General features: G+C 35.5%; 1 long non-coding RNA gene across 1 annotated transcript in view; it reads right to left on the bottom strand.

Moving 5' to 3' along the window:
• Positions 1-6,379: 6,379 nt before the first annotated feature.
• LOC125692081 (uncharacterized) overlaps positions 6,380-13,991 on the bottom strand; it is an 89,835-nt gene continuing 82,223 nt past the window's right edge. The window contains exon 6 of the long non-coding RNA XR_007376439.1: positions 6,380-6,519. This is a non-coding gene — a long non-coding RNA (uncharacterized LOC125692081). The remainder of the gene's footprint in view (positions 6,520-13,991) is intronic.

Here is a 13,991-nt window from a genome sequence, read left to right as displayed (position 1 = left end):
ATTATTTGACTGAAATGAAATGTTCTCTGAGTCACCAAACATTTCAAGTATTTCAGTTTTAATTCTGCTATACTGAAAACTTGAATTTAAAAATATATTTTAAACCACAATAGTAAATTACTATCTGTACTGTGGAATACAAACATACTTTCTATGAGTTATAGTTTATTTTTTATGACAGGTTATTTTGGGAGCTAAGGTTTTTATTATTTTCAAGTCAGGATTTCTTCAACTACTTTTGATTTCTTTGATTAATTCTCTACAACAACAAAAAATAAGAAAGAAATACATGAAAACCTCCTGTTGCTTCCTTAAATAAGTTGCGAGCAACTTTGTCTCTTAACTTGATCCTGTGGGCCATTTTGATTTAAAATTACTGCTAGTTAATAATTTCAGTTCCCTGCATTTTTAATCGTCAGAAGTGCAGTGACTCCCAGATTCCATTCATTCTGTGGAGTTTTTCTCTGAATAATATTGCTTTGTTGCTATACCTTTCAGGTGTAGCATCAGGATTCAGTCACCACTGGTTCAATAAAAGAGAGTCCCTGGAACCAGTTCCCAGTAGTTTTCAAAGAAGACTGCATTTATATACTGACTTTGAGGATGATGAAAATCTTTTACTATTTAGTATCATTTCCCATTTTCATTAAATACTATGCAGAGATGGGATCCCCTGATCAACATCCTTGATGTTTGGATGTACCAAGCCAAGTGAATGCTCCTTGCTCTTAGTAATAAGATATACACCTGAAATGATGTCAGCAGGCAAACTGCTGTGTTATTTTGTGCCATTGGCACTGTATTTTAGTTTCTGGCTCACACAGTGTCATGCTGCATGAGTTCTGCAGATGGAGCTTTGATGTATTCTTTGCTACAGTTCCCACTAACAGGAAGTAGATAATTAAAGCCCTGTAAACACAGTAATGTGCATCTCCTACTAGCAGAAGAGCTATTCCTTTCTGGATTTTTAATATCTGAACATGATGGCTTTTATATTTCTGAACCCAAAAATGGCTCTTATATTTCTAAAAGTGAAAATGAATTCATCTGAAAGGAAAAGTGGGGAAAATAAGCAGGAAGGAGCTTAAAGAAAAATAAGAAAAGGCAACAGGAACCTGACATCAGACAAGTTGTAAGTGTGTAATGGTAATATCCTGCATTTTTGTTAGTCTCAAGACTAGAATAACCTCACCAGTATTTATTTATTTATTTTTTTCAAGAAAGTTTCTTTCTTAAAAATCACCTATCATTTTACTAAACTGAACCGAAGCCAAGGCGTTACAAAAACATGGTAAATCTAGGACAGTTGTAAAAACCAGTTGCTAAATTTTATCAATATACATCAAGTTCTGACAGTGGCATAAAAACAGACTTCTCAGTGGAGCTCAGTGAAAGGATAAGAAGGAATGAGAACAAAATAAAACAAGTATTTTGTTCAAGCACATAAAAATCATTCTTTCTGTAAAGGTGATTTAAAATCTAGCTTATTCTAGAGAGTCTGTGATATTTCCAGACCAAACTGTACTGAATGAGCCTGCTAAGAACATGGAGATAGGGCCGGAGATCTCCAGAAGTTCCTACTGACATGAACAATTCTGTGCTTCTCTGCATCAGAGGTAGCCAAGATTAGCTGAAATGCCCTTGCCCTCTCAGTATGAGCTGTTTCCCAAACAGTTGGTATGATTTATTCAAGTTTTAATTATTTCTAAAACCATTCTTTATTGCTCTTCTTCCTATCCAGAAGTTAGAACAGCAACTGCAAGTCTTAGACTAGCAACAGCTTTCTAGATTCTGAGAGTTTTTGAAGTAAAATGGGTAAAAACATCTGTTTTGTAAGTATTTGCCCTTCTAAAAAAAGTAGTAATGTATCCCTTTCAAAAATAATTAGCTATTTGGGAAATTGATGGTTTCTATATTTATGTTGTTGAATCAAATCCATTGTGTTTTGTAGAGAGCAGAACATTATGTGTTCTGGGAGCTGGATAATAGGATCAGTACTCCAGGGACTTTTTGTCTGTCCCCATGCACAGATGTTCTCATGACAGGAATCACCAGGGGATAAAAATCATCTGTTTCATAGGGACACCAGAAAATGAATGGGCACAAAGACCTGAAAAACAATGTTCCCAGATCAAGATAATGATTCACTAACAGAATGGTATTAGGGGAAGAAAAGAATGACAACTTGAGTATTTCCATCCAGGGATTACAATGTCCTTGGTTCTGTTCCCAAAGCTGACATTAGCCTTGCAGATGACTGTCAGTCACTCCACAATTCTATATGTCCCAGTTTCCTATTTTACAAATGATTCTAATTCTTCATGGCAGTTACTAAGATCTGCTGATAGAGCCCTTTTATTTTTACTAATAATTGCAGACCTAATACTGTCAATTTGTGCATGCTCAAAATTCCCATACCTCGTGAATGACAAGTTTTTGTCCAGTAGTACATGTAGTAAATTAGTCTAAACATATTTCACATCTTTCAGGTTCTACCTCTGTCTTTATCCCATTGTTTTAATATGTTACAGCCAGTAAAACTATAGAAAGCACAACAAAGTGGCAGAGGAGTGAGGTCTCAGGCTACCAATTGAGAGAATATGCTTATATGAAACAGCAGTAGATGCAAAAAATTGGACAAAAACAAACAAGCAAACAAACAAACAAAACCAGCTTACCTTCAAAAGATCCGTAAGGTCTGCAGATAAGCAGGGATTTCCAGAGGAATAAAAAAACAAAAACCTTTATCTCCACTGCCAACCTTTAAATGATGTCTGGGAAGGGGTGGATTCTGGCTCTGCCCCTTGCAGTCACTCAGGTGCATTGCATTAGCCCTGTTAGCTCTGTCTTCCTTCCAGGTGCTCAATCACTGTTTCAAGCCGTGACTCAGCATTTCTACTACACAGCCTAACTATCAAACCTTTCTTTTCAGTTTATGAGAAAGAAGTTGCTTTATCTGATGATGGAGATCCTGAATTGTTTCTACTTTTAATTCCAGAATTTTTGAGAATTCTTTAATTCTCAAAAGGTTCTTCGAGAATTAAGAGAGGTTAGTATTAGAGAAATGCCAACATATTTATTCCAGGTAGGTCTTCTGTATCTTTCAAAATCACTGTCGGGTTCTTCTGATATTCTGATTCTTGAAATGTATTTGTCCTGCTTTTGACAAGGCTATGTAATGTGACCAAGAAAAACAAAATTGTATACTTTATATAAATATAAATTTACCTTAAATGTGTATCAGAGTCTTTGGATTCCTAAAGAGTCTCCAACAATCAGCTAAACCACACAGCATTTTGCAGCACTGTTCTCAAAGGTGTACTTTCCTACAAACTCTCCATATGATGCACTATAGTAGAAAATATGTCATTGATATTATAGTTCAAAAGTCCAGATCTGTAAAGCAACACCCACATTTAAGTTTTCCAAGAATTTCATTCCGCTTGTTTTCAAAGAAGATTTTTTAGCTTATTCTACCAGGAAAAATTCCACAGCTTTAAAGGATGTGCTGAATATTTGCACAAGAATTGACACAGCTACATGAGTCTGATGGTAAATGTCACATCTAGACCTTACTTTCATACAGTCAGATAAACAAGATGGTAAAGATTATTTCCAAATCTCCCACTTAGCTAACTTGCCAGCATTTGAATTAGAGCTATAGATTTCGTTTGCTTTACTTTAGGCAGTCAGCTAAGAATTATATAAATCAGTACAGGATATTTTAATTTCTTCTTATCTAATTAGTGTGAATGTGGATACTATGAATCTGTTCTGTTAGTAGTAAACTGAGATCCAAGCACTTAATCATCAAATCATAGAATCCTTAAGTTTGGAAAAGAACTTTAAGATCACTTAGTCCAGTCATCCACCTACTACAACTAAATCATGCCCCTTGGTGTCACATCTCCACATTTCTTGAACACCTCCAGCGATGGTGATTCCACCACTTCCCTGGGCTGCCTGTGCCAATGCCTGAGCATGCTTTCGGAGAAGAAGTTTCTCCTAATATCCAACCTGAACTTCCCCTGGAGCAACTTGAGGCCATTCTCTCTCAACCTATCATAGTCACCTGGGAGAAGAGGCCAACTCTCACCTCGCCACATTATAGAGAACAATGAGATCACTCCTGAGCCTCCTCTTCTCCAGACTGAACAATCCCAGCTCCCTCAGCTGCTCACCCTAAGACTTGTGATTCAGACCCTTCACAGCTTTGTTGCCCTTCTCTGGACAAGCTCCAGGGCCTCGATGTCTTTTTTGCAGTGAGGAGACAATATAGATTGTGCTTGCTTTCCTTTTTGAAGTCAGCTAAAGATTATATGCATCACTGCAAGATATTTTAATTTCTTCTTATCTAATTAGGGCAGATGTTGATACTATGAATCAGAGCTGTTACATTAGCAGAAAGCCAATCCTCAAGCTCCTAATGATGTAATATGCTCTGCAGAGGGTATATGCATAGCTGCTTACAAATGTATTTTCTTATTATCAGATCTTCTTTCTCTAGTAGACAATTTTCATGAATGTAGTGTATTAAATCTACATTGTCTTTTTTGGAAGAGACTTGATTTATCCAGCTTTTTGCCTCTGGAAGGCAAATTATATGCCTTCCATCCATAGCTGGTGACACAGGAACACTTTTAAGGCTGAACCATTTATTTGTTCTAAATAAACTGAATGAACGCATGAATCTCTCTCTCTGAGATTAGGAGACTCAGGGAGAATCTTGTCAGGGGATATGATCTCTCTGATAGCCCAGGACACATTTGAGTCAAGCATGTGTTCTTTTCTGTCTGAATTGCAGCTGAAGGCAAAGAGCTGCACATGGAGGAGAGAGAGTGGAGGTTAGTACCATATCTGCAAGGCAGGATTTACAAGGAGACATAATAAATATCCCTTATTATATGTGCTAAGTTCTGAGGAGTAGAGGCTAGCCCTTCTTCACTTGTGGGTGGGGAAGTTTGCCTGTTTTGTAATAGAAGTGCATCAGTACATCTGATACATAACAATATGTTTACAGTGCAGGTCATCAGACTGCAAAACACCTCCATTGCTACAAAGCTGTTTCCTTTTTTAGCCAAGTTACTCTATCAGACAGTTTCTGCCCTCAGAAAACTTCGTAAGTAGAGACAGAAGAAGGAGACAGTAATTAAACAATGTTTTTAGTGAAGTAGTGTAATCGAGACTGCAGTTTGAATTGTGACATAACCTGAATTTTGTGTTTGGCTTTATGGCTTTATTTATGCCTCTGCTGAACTATTAACACAATCTTAACAATTAAGAGGGAAAGGTATTTGTGTTGTACTGTAAGAAGGGTAACAAGGTGAAAAAGAACCTCAAATACCTTTTATGTTTTCAAAGCTGATCTAAAATGTAATCCATTAAGTTTATCTTTTATTTCTATCTATTTTATAACTATCAAATGCACACACTGCTTCTGATAGAAATGCTTCAAGCTTCCTTCAAAAATTTTCCAGAGTGCATATTATTTTATTTTTACATAAATAGTTATAGCAGCTTTCCATCTTAGTTACAAGAGATGCTCAGTTTCAAAGCCACCATCCACCAAAGTTAATAACCCATGCTAACGGGTACTTTGAAACCACGTTCTTGACTTTCAGAGAGATGGTAGAGGAAAGGGGAAAGAAAGGCATTTCATTTTATTTGAAGTGGCCATAAAACATGTATTTGTTATGCAGGTAAGCAGTAAGATTAAGTTACTGAGAGTGCCACCTTTTTCTACTCTTATGAAAATCTTTCAAACATATCTCGACTTCAATCCACCACTACCAAAGGAAATGGCACACCTGAAATGCCATTTAAATGGGTACAAGAAAACCAGTCATTCATATCTTGATTACATCTATAAAACCAGAGGCCGATTTCTGTGGTTCTTCAATAATTTTCCTTTTTATTTTTTTCCTCTATTGGCCAACTTAATTGGATATCCTCAGGTTTGAGGAAAATGAGATTTCTCAAAAGACTTTTCCTTTAAAGTAAAAAACAAAACAAAATGAAAACTACACACAAATAATAATTTAAATTAAAAAAAAAGCCCACCAATATTTCATTGTAAACATCTTTTGATAGTGGAATTTATCTTTAGGCCTCAAACCACACCTAAAAGATTCCAGACATGGTAACATCCTCTACAGTCACTCAACTCAGAATAAATACAAAACCTTTCTTCTACCTCTGTCAAAATTGTTAGGATTTCATTAACCAGCCCAAAGAAAATCCAGATTGAAATAGAAAACTTATTACACATCCCTACTACTTTCATTAGGATGTCATAAAAGCAGCTCATTTGCTGTCGCAAATACTTTTCTTATAGTATTTCCTTCTGTCATCTGTACTTACCACGTTCTACTTACTTGTGTTCAAAGATGTACTGAGCATTTTGGCAAAGCAACATCACAGGTAGTTAAGCAGGCAAGCAGTTCAACAGTAGGGTGTATTTCTTTAATCATCAGTCCCATAAAGAACTTCAATTTTCTCCTTCAGTACTTACTTCTTATGCTATTATTCAAAGAAACAAAACAAAACAAAAAACAGAAAACAAAAAACCATGTACAAAGTAGTATTTCAAATACTGTTTATGAAGTAGATGATCAGTAAAACACGCTGTTCTGGAGAACAGTACAGAAGGCATATTCACATAGGGGTTTAAAAATAACGGTACAGATTTCCCAATAATATCTCATAAGTATTAAAACCATTAGCAATTAATAAAAAATGTAGTTATGCCTCTGCCTACTCTGCTATCTTTTATTTTATGTTCTTGTCGCCTGAAAAGCACCAGAAGCAATAGAGGCCCTGTTGTGCTGAGCACAACAGTGGTACATAATAGAACAATACTTTGTCTTAAATACCAGTGCAGGGCTGTAACACAAGAAGACATCTGGTTAAGAGCTCTTGAATCAGTATTTAATCAGCCAAGCAAGATAATGGCAGGGAAAAAAGAAATACTGTTACCTCCATCTCAGACAAGGGTCTAGGACAAAGGCAAGCAGTGCCTATGCTCTGCCTGCAGAGTCTCTACAAGTATTTAAATGTCCTATGGATCACACCTGAGCCTCAATGAGAAAACTCTTTCTTTGACTGTGATGGGTAGAAGGGTATACAAAAAGCCATTTCTTTCATCAAGATTTTCTGGAAATGATCTTGTGTTAATTTCATTTTGGGCTTTAGCCAGTAAAACCTGATCTTTTCCAATCTTGGTGATTCTATAATTCTATAATTAAATGACTGTTTATAAAGAGCTCCACTAAAGCTGGCTTTATTATAATCATTTTAAGACAGAATATTTTAAACTATGAGAAAGTTTCTGTAGCAATTAGTCTGACTTTTTGTCTCATTTCATGTATCCAACAGACTGTATAATCAAAGGTTTGGGTTTTTTTCCTCACAATGGATTATGTTTGGCTGAAATAAATAATTAAGCAATACACTTCATCTTCACCTGAAGTAATCAAGAGATGCAAATTGAAAGCTTTGATGCTTAACTTGAACTTTTAATCATCCTCACTTCTAACACATTGTTCCTTATTTATAAGCTTATGTTCTATTTATAATTTCAGTGTACAGTCCTTAATTGTAGCTGCTGCTTCCTGATACATCTCTCTCTTTATGTAAAATGAAGAAATGAAAGATAAGGTAAAGGAAAACCCTGTCAGAGTTTACAATCTTTTTATAAAGGTATTTAATTACACATTATAGTCGATTCAGCTCTTGATCTTTTATAAGCTAAATAAATTGAAAGTTAAGCTTTCTAGCTTAAGACCCATTTCTTAGTTTTAAATAATTTTAACTACGGTACTTTGTTTTTGCTTGTGTTTTTCTACACCCGTATAGACTTTTCAAATTATTATTCAAATTATTCAAATTATTATTACTTTTCAAACTATGACGGAAGTCCAGGTTCATACCTGCATTAGTGGCGGTGTGAGCAGAGAAGAATCAACTTACATTTATTGACTGCTTCAGTAATATAACGCATTCCTCAAACATGACAGCAAAGCAGTTCATAACCCCATGATGAACAGAGCATAAACTGCTGAAGTTACAATGGAAACTGTTAATTTCATGGACAAAGCAATAAGAGCCCCATGATCTCTGTCGGAGTACAGTTTGCTGATTTAACAGTTAGTAATGGATGTCCACCTCATCTTGCTAAATGGATTGTATATATCTCAATTATTAACTTTGAACACATTAATAAATGCACAATATCAAGCACAGACATGTATGTAAGCTAAACTTTTTTTTTTTTTTTTTTAAGAAACTTTTAAGTTGACAGCTTCATAAGCTTTTATTGGTATACAAAAAGATCTGTATACAAGAGCAGCAGTTCTGTATCAGAGAATAAATCAGCCATATCCAGTATGCTTCAGGAACCTGCGTAATAATTTTAGAGTGACTGGTGATGCAAATGTTCTTTCAGATCTGCAATGATTTGCTTCCTAAAACTTCCCAAATTAAACTGTTCAAAGGCTTTCATTGTACTGTTTGGAGATACTTGCAACAGACCCAGGATGAAATGTGTCAAACATGGCAGAATAAGAAAATACAGTTGTCTTCTAAGCCTGCATAGGATTTTTTCATCAAGGTCACCTGACAAATACTAAACCAAATCTGGATATTGTTGCACACCACATATAGCAACTGGCCTGAAGAGCAGTGAGAGGAACTGTTCCCACCTAATTCCAGCCACTGTTGCTCATGGCTTGTAGTCATTCATGTAACATGGCCATGCCGTATTGACCATACCACTGGTAGGTACAGCAGTCAGTATTCTGGAGAATGGGGTTGCTTTTCAGAATGACTTCAAAAAGATAAAAAAAATGAGCCAACAGAATCCTCATGAAAAAGGAAAAGACAAAGAAAACTACAGAGTAATTCATTCCAATGATCCAGGCTGGAGTTTGGAAAAAAACAGAATAAAAAAAAACAGACCTTGGAATTCAGGACAGATGAAAAGATGCTGCAAGCTTCATCTGTTCAGAGTGGAGGGAAGGTTTCATGGGCCATCTTACTGCTATCTACAACTGTGTCATGGGAAGACAGCTCATGGTGTATGGTGGAAGAATGGGGCAATGCATATGGGATGGAGCACAAGATATTGGGTAAATTCTTCTGCTATATGGATCATCAAATATTGGCACAGATACCCACAGAAGTATGGGTATCCCTATACTCCATCTCCTATTTGAGACATTCAGAACTGAACTGGACATGGTCCTGAGAAAAATTGTTTTGAGTGCGGATTGGACTTCTTTTCTTTTCTGTCCAGAAGCCTGGTCCTTGTGGAATTTCAAGACTTTCACAAAGTTTAATTGGCTTGCAGATGTCCCAAGACTCTGGGCAAGACGGTGCTAGGCCTATACAGATTTATTTCAGTACATATTTTGGACTGTGCCCTGATTTTAAATCAATGCCATAAGACTTAGAAGGTTTATGTATAGATAGGCAGATCCTACACATAAATGTGATTGGTTTGCTTCCAAACTTTGCAGTCCATAGAGCAAAATACAGAGATGATGGTTTAAGGATAGCTATCCAACAATGCACCCTAATAAGGGTCTTTTGAAAAGAAAAACTCATATTTTAAAACACTACTTGTTTTGTTCACAGTCTTTAGGTTGGCCCATCAATCTCTACTGATGGCTCCATCTCTAAGAGAGACCAAGTCCAAGGCATGAAAACTGATGGACTTCTCTCTTCAGAGCTTCTGTAGCTGTTTCAAAGGAGACAAACTAATCTGACTGATTGAGTGATGCAATCATTTAATCACTTCTGCTCGTCATGCTGTTGTCACTAAATAATCCTTGTTAAATGGAAAATTGTACCATGTAAGACCTGGAAAAGTAAGTCTGCTTGCTTTTCTTATACCTAAAGTTATAAAGTATAAGTTATAAAGGTCCTGCATGAAAATATCATAAGGCAAAGGCAACAGCCTTTCAGCATGGTCATCCCTGAGATGGCAAGAAGTCACAAAATATTCTCCTCTGAATAAGACATATTACATGTATCAGAAACTTCCTTGTAAATAGAAAGGGGAAGGTTATGGAGGGAATATCCAGAGAAGTGATTGTGTAAAAATGTCAATAGGTTATGTAAAATCTGTAGGAAGTGTGAGCAACATGTCAGAATAAAACCCATTAAAACTGCAAAGGGATTAAAGTAGTTTTTGGCTGTTGTATCCTTTCAATGCATGATGAAAGATGCTTCTATTTCTGCTGAAATTGATAAACATCCCTGCTGCTAAAATAAGATCATTAATAAAATATTTACAGGATCTTTCTTAGGATGGAAAATATTTCATTCAAAAGCTTCAAAGTTTCTAATGAAGCATTGTTCCACAAAATAAATCTTTTCAAATAAGAAAAAAAAAAAAAAAAAAAAAAAAAAAGTAGATTCAATAACAATCAGGGCATTTCCCAGCATTTATGGGAATCAGTCTGAGACCATCAGAGCTCACACTTCACATCTGAGGACCGTCACCGTCACACTGCCATGGACTGGAACACAACCAAAGCACAAACCAAGAGCAAACTGGAATACTGATTACCCTGATAAAATATCTCAATACTAGGGCATACACACTAGTCAAATCTCTGCAGAAACTGTGAAATCTTTAAATTTAATCTTTTGAAAAGATTGCCACATTTTTAGCCTTAGGACTCATACACTATTAATGAACAAGAGAAACAATTAAATGGGTAAAGGGTACTATTAAAACAACACTTAATTCTGACAACATGATTAAGTATCTCACTAACTAATCAATATTGTTTCTAGGAGTCTAGTAGGCTTTATCAATGGTAGTGATATCAGTATATTTACTAGCTTAAAATTCGTATGCTACATCAAGAGTGCCTAGGGAGAAGTTTTGTCTTGTGAGTGAGATGAGAGAAAGAAGAACACAGTGTACAAGAGTTTTCTGAGGGACAGATTTTTTTCAGGAGCATTTGCATTATCCTGATTTTGTTCCTATTAAGTTTTTATCCTTCTTTTTTGATTACGGGGAAAGAAGAAAGAGATGAATCAAAGCGCAATGGGTGTTTTACTCTGTAATTTATTCATTTGTATGTAAAATTATACTACTAAGCAAGCAAAATTACAACAAAAGAAACTACATGTTGGCCACATATATTCACATATTCATAGAACCTAAGTAATAATCCAATGGTATGCAATGAAAACCCATAGAATTGCTGCTGTTCTGTTTACTTTACGCCTTCACTGTCCGTGACAAATTATCTCTCATTGCAGGCACTTTCTTCCACATTACCAGGGACACTGATGTTGTCATATACTAGAATCACAAAGCAAATACTCTATTAAGCCATGCTCAGTTGTACTATATTAGATTTGGATCTTCACCAGTTTTGCATTATAAATTACTCTGGCTACAGTTCAATGGTAGAAATGTTCACTACAGGTGAGCAGTAGATATACTTAAGAAGATAGGATGTGATGCTTTATTTACCCAGTAGCAAGACTGAAGTGGACATTACATCAGACCTGTGAACATGCCATATTTTCTTACGTATGAGATGTTAGGGCAAAACAAATAGATTTTTATACATCAGTAGCATTTTACCTATGTTTTCTGAACATAACCTATAACTATTTAAAAAATTATAAATTTTCTGTAGCACAGGAATGGTTATGAAGCTCATTAGTTATAATTTTATTACTGTATAAAGGTAGAAACCATGTTTTAATATTACATATTATTTGTGAATACTGCAAAAATACAATTTCACAAATCTTCATCTTTATCTGTAGTCACTTCCTAAGATGCCTTAAACTGACTTCAGGATCAGAGAATTTTCCAACTTGAGTCTTCTAACAATGTTTTCCATAGGTCTCCAAATGTAAATGTAAATGTTCAGCTTGGTGGTAAACCTAAGTGAAGGATATAATATATGTCTGGTCCAAAAATGCCACAAGTCACCATTCTCCAGTTTTCACTAAAAGAAATATTGATGACAGCAAAATAAATTCTACAGAATTCCTGTAGTATAAGTTCTCCAAACTCTGATTTTATTGTATATTAATCATAATCACTATTTTTCCTCACTCTGTCATCTGAGCAGAAGCTAAGTTTTTTCCCCTCTGCTACACAGGTGCTAAATTATCCCTGTCCCATGAGACCTTACAACATGAGCATCTCTCAGATTGTTAATATCCTCCCTGCTCCGCAGCAGGGAAATTGACTTAAATTGTCTAAGTATGCTAATTAAGTTAAACAAGAACAATCTTTTCCAATTTGTACTTTGCTTGACATTTGCTTCTGTCCTCAAGAAAAAAAAAAGACTTGTGTAAGACTTGTATGCTCAATAGATCTTTTTTTTCAGTTTTATGAAAAGATATGACTTCTCTTTACAAATCACATATTCCTGGTTTAAATTTAATTGAATGTAAGACTTCATAGAACAAACTGACACAGAATCAATTTTGAAAGCTGTCCTGATTTTAGTTGGGTTAGAGTCAATTTTTTCCATTGAGTTTCTTAATAGAGTTGCATGAAAATTCTTGAAGAACACAACAGATTACCAAATGTTGTATACAGACAAAGCTAGTGTTTCACTTGCTAAGAACTCATAGGTTAAATCTGCTTTCACTTAGAGCTTTTTCCCAATCCTAATGATATTATGATTTCATGTAAGACTTTCTAAAAGGTATTTGATGTCACCTCTTTAAGACTTGTTTCCAGATGAAAGCCGATGAATTTATTTCAGTGCACACCTCTATTGTGTACTGTGTATTGTGATTGATTTTAGTACAGATTTGGAATGAAGATGGAGATGCATTTCAAAAGTACTGGAAGATCTGGTGACTGTTAACACTAACAGGTAAAAGGTAAAAGAAAGAAAATACACTCACAGAACTCAATAGAGAGATTGTTCCAATGGCCATCACCAAAGATACTTTCTTAAATGTCTTCTAAAGAAAGAATAAATAAATAGTTTCATAAAAAGCAAAATCCTGTTATGGGATTTAAGTTACTCTGCACTGCCGCAGATCTGGAGTACTGATGTGTAATCCTGACCAAACATCTGTCAGTAATGCTCAGTGAGTTGGCTGAGCTGATCTAACACATCCCTGCTGTGGTCCCATTTCCCTGCCCTTTCCCCATTCTCTCCTTTTGATTACATTCTCCTGCAACTTCTTTTGTATCAGACCAGGCTCTCATCTGACCTTCACTGAACATTTTCCTAACTGGGCAGAAAACTAGGCCACCAAGAGGAAAAAAAAAAGAAAGGAATGGTTTAAAAACTTCACATTCTACAGATTTCAGGGGTTCGAGTTAACTAGCTGTTCTGACTTCTGCATGTGTTGATATCTAGCTTGAAAATGGGGGAGGATGGAGAAGGGAAACAGAGGGAAGGCAAGGCAAGGCAAAAGGCAAAGAAAAAAAAAAGATGAAAAAGAGAGGTGAAAGAAGAAGACGACACAGCATGCTTAGTCTTAAAATGAATTGCTACAGAAATCCTTGTTGTCAAACAGTTCCTGATATGTGCACTAAGATGCTAGAAGTGCATGAGTTTCAGAAGGGAAGGCAAGAGGTCTAATTTACAACGTAGCATTTAACAAGAAATAGAGAAAACGGGATTTTTTTTTTAGCAGTCCGACAGTTTATTCCATCAGTGTTTGTACCATACTATGAGTATTTTTACTTTTATTTTTCTTTCTCTTTTTAAGAAATAAATTACAGCCTAGAATTAGAAAGAACAGTGGCCTGTTTTGGTTGATTAAAAAAAATAGATTATTAAACAAACAGTAAGAATATATTTGACAATACCTATTTTCATGGCAGCATGCTGACAAGCATTACAAACATCCTGTTTTCTGTGAAATCCTTTATTTTTGCTTTGGTCTGAACTTCCTACTATGTTGACTTCCCTCATTCCCATCACAATGGATTTTCAGGGTTATATATACTTGAAATGAGTGGTTAAATTGAATCAGCTATTTTTACA

Source organism: Lagopus muta, chromosome 4 (assembly GCF_023343835.1).
Source record: "Lagopus muta isolate bLagMut1 chromosome 4, bLagMut1 primary, whole genome shotgun sequence".
In the NCBI taxonomy this organism is placed as follows: domain Eukaryota; kingdom Metazoa; phylum Chordata; class Aves; order Galliformes; family Phasianidae; genus Lagopus; species Lagopus muta.
The sequence above is the reverse complement of the archived record's forward strand: the minus strand, read 5'-3'. Positions and strand labels throughout refer to the sequence as shown.